The sequence below is a fragment of the Perognathus longimembris genome, chromosome 28 (genome assembly GCF_023159225.1).
Source record: "Perognathus longimembris pacificus isolate PPM17 chromosome 28, ASM2315922v1, whole genome shotgun sequence".
Lineage (NCBI taxonomy): Eukaryota > Metazoa > Chordata > Mammalia > Rodentia > Heteromyidae > Perognathus > Perognathus longimembris.
In genome coordinates this window covers 54445234-54449038 of record NC_063188.1, presented here as the reverse complement: position 1 = coordinate 54449038, position 3805 = coordinate 54445234, and the positions used below count along the sequence as shown (strand labels likewise).

Sequence of the window (3805 nt, the reverse complement as noted above, 5' to 3'; positions counted from 1 at the left end):
GTTGAAGATAACAACAGGCCCACCAGGCCAGGGTGGTGGAGAGGGGAACGCAGATCTGCACGAGAAGTGCCCCTCACTGACTGATCAAGGCCTGAAGGTTGCGCTTTGGCCCCTACCAAGCGTTCGTTCTCTCAGTGACCTCCTGTCATTGTCAAGAAGACAGGCATGTGTGCGAGGGTAGGAGAGCACCCCAAACCTGTATAGCTGCACGGCATATGGTGGGCCTAGCACCTTCTAATGCTGCCCCTTTTCCCTCCCTGCCAGCCCTTCCACCATGCCTGTGGGCATGTCCTGGCCCAGTTACCTGAAAATGGTGGCGGCCAGCCTCCTGGCCATGTGTGCAGGTGCCCAAGTGGTGCACAGATAGTACCTGCCCATCCTGACAATACCTGAAATTCCATCAAAGCCTAGATAACTCAAAACAGAGCTATTGGGACTGAGAGAACACAAACCTCAGGTCGCAGAGCAATAAAAACTTTAAAACTCAGTGATGCCAAGAATTCTGTGAATGGAAGTCTTAAATATGTATTATGAATGTCTTGTGGCTAAGCACCTAATACTGAGCTAATAGCAGAATTGGTGCTTTGTCTATATTCACTGATAAGGTGAACTTTTCACTTATGGTTTGACCAAAATGCCAAACTGCCTATTCTCAGCCTTTGCATGTGCACTGGAAGATAGTTGGTCTTGTATATCATGTAAGAGAGAGAATGTTTCCTGCCATTTTAGTTCTGGATTTTCTCTTAATTACCTACAGTATAATGGCAGATGGGAATTACAAACTTAAACATAGTAAAAAAATGAATGTATGGGACCTAAGTTAATATTTTTCTAAATATTGGAAGTACTTATATTGACCTTCATTAAGTCAAAGGTTCTCTTGGAGATGCTGCAAAATTTGAGAAACTGCAGATTTGAGAAATCCAATTCAAATTGGTATTTAGTTTTTCTTAAATAATACACACACACACACACACACACACACACACACACGGCAAGGCACTGGTGGCTCTGGAGGCTACTCAGGAGACTGAGATCTGAGGATCACAGTTCAAAGCAGCCCAGGCAGGCAAGTTCATGAAACTCTTACCTCCAATTAACCACCAAAATTCTGGAAATGGAGGTGTGTCTCAAGTGGTAGAACATACGGTTTGAGCAAAAAAGCTAAAAAGATAGTGTCCACATCCTGAGTTTGAGCCCCTGAATAAAACAGTAAAATAAAAAACAAAATACATGTAAAATAACCTAAAAATTTGAATGAGCATTGTTATGGGTTGAACTATTTACCTGTCATTGTGACCATATTTGATCTTTATTACCATGGTTAACATGAGGTCATTAGGGTAGGCCTAGTCCTTTGTATGTTCATAAGAAGAGGTGTCATGAGAAGATAGAAAATAGACCCAACAGGAAATCTGTGATGGCAGAAGCAGAGATGAGGAACAGCTACAAGCCCAGGGACATCAGGAATGGAAGGCCCCACCAGAAGCCAGAAGGAGGCAAGGAAAGCATTCTACCAAGAGTCAAATATCTGGCCTACATATCAAACACTGGGCTTCCAGAACTGTGAGAATGAATTTCTGTTGTTTAAAGCCAAAAGAAAAAAGAAAATAACAACATGAATGATATACCACTTGTTTCCATAACTTGAAGTTCATTTTGCTTAGCATCATCTTATATGCTCATACAGGCATAGCTATTGAGCTAGTGTGATCTTCTGCTAGGACTATCCTATACATGTACTAATTATTCCCCATGAGGGAAACCATAGAGTCTATTTTTCTTTGGGTCTGGCTCACTTCACTTAGTATGATTTTTTCCCAAGTCCCTCTATTTCCTTATGAATGGAGCAATGTCATTCTTTCTGATAAAGGCATAGAATTCTACTGTACATATGTACCACATATTCTTGATCCACTCATCTACTGAGGGGCATCTGGGTTGGTTCCATATTTTAGCTATGACAAATTGTACTGCAATGAACATAGTTGTGCTGGTGGCTTTAGTGTGGTCTTGCTTGTAATCTTTTGGGTAGATGCCCAGAAGTGGGGCTGCTGGGTCGTAGGGGTGCTCTATGTTTAGCCTTCTGAGGAACCTCCATACTGCTTTTCAGAGTGGTTGAACCAGTTTACACTCCCACCAACAGTGTAGTAGGGTTCCCTTTTGGCCACATCCTCTCCGTGAATTGGAACTAGGGAAGGGAAAGGGAATACCAAAATTGAGAGACAAAGGCAAAAAGACAAACAAATGCAACAGCAATACTTACAAAACTATATGGTGTAAACCAACTGTACAACTCCTGGGGGGGGGGAGGCAGAGGGAAGTGGGGAGGGGAGAGGGGATGAGGGAGGCGGTAACAAGTTGGATAAGAAATGTACTCACTGACTTACGTATGAAACTGTAACCCCTCTATACATCCCTTTGTCATAAAGAAATTTTTAAAAAGTGAATAAGGATGGGTGCTTATGGTTCATACCTGTAATTCTAGCTATTGAAGTGGGTGAGATGTGAGAAGAGTGGTTCAAAGCCAGTCTAGGTAGAAAAGTCCATGAGACTCTTATCTCCAATCAACCACCCAAGAACCAGAAGTGGAGCTCTGCTCAAGCAGTAGAGAGCTAGCCATGAGAAGAAACCCTGAGTTAAAGCCCAGGGACTGACACAAATAAAGAAATAAGAGTGAATACACAAACCCAGTGACATAGAGGAAAGCTTATGAGCTTTCTCTTCACTATCAATTGTACTGATGTTTCTTAGGGCAAAATGATGATTGAAGCTGAAATGGTGGTGGAAGTCCCATGACCAGCTTAGTTGTCTGTAAAGTCATTATCACCTCCTGCCATCTTATACTATTCATTTTTATTCATTCATTTTTATATGAGTTTGAGCCAGTATCTCTTCCAATTCTCATCCTCCTCATAGTATGTACTATATTAGCCTCTTCCTTTTTGTACAGGGCCTCTATTTCCACCAGATTTTCTACCCTCAGACATTTTGGATGAAGATGGAAGCTTGTTGAGTCTTTGTATTTTATCTTTATCAGTATAGATCCTACAGGCTATTTACAACTAAGTGGTGATCATGCCCACAGACCCTACAGCCTTTTGTAGTTTTAATTTAGTTTTGGGGGCACTCTGTTGGACTCACCTTTATTCCAAAGACTTTTTAAAAATCTTACTTATATGACCAAAATACTATGATTTTGTTCCAAATTTCATGTGCGTCTTACACTGTTCTAATTCCACCAAATTTCTAACTCATTTGATCTTTCTTTTCTCTATAGTCTTTTCTGTATACTCTTTAACATGACAGCCCTAGTTTAGCCCTTAACCTTAAACACTCAATCTGCAATTACTCTATAGTTTTTCTGTATACTCTTTAACATGACAGCCCTAGTTTAGTCCTTAACCTTAAACACTCAATCTGCAATTACTTTCTAATTCTTCTGTTTTTCAGTGTTTCAAGAAATATCGCCATTGAAGATTATTGGAATGAAATTGACAAGCCTATTCAGGATAAAACTTTGTTAAATTAATTCTTGAATGTTGTCTCATAAAAGATGAAAAGGTAAAGTAATTAAAATAACATTAAAAATTCTCACAACATTCTACTCCATTAACCTACATAATATAGGTCAAGTTCCACTCAGAAACAGTTAAATAATTATTCAATAATCACAAAGAGAATTCTCTTAAGATTTGAAAGGTTTAGGTTGAAAAGTGAAAATAAAGTATTCTGATCTAAGCTGAATATTTTCATTCTATAGATTACAAGACTGAGCATATAATAATAGTGACATTGTTACACA

The 3805-nt window shown here is 39.6% G+C and overlaps 1 pseudogene; it reads left to right on the top strand.

Annotated features, from left to right (window-relative positions):
* Positions 1–248: 248 nt before the first annotated feature.
* Positions 249–525, top strand: LOC125344216 (annotated as a pseudogene).
* Positions 526–3805: the final 3280 nt, after the last annotated feature.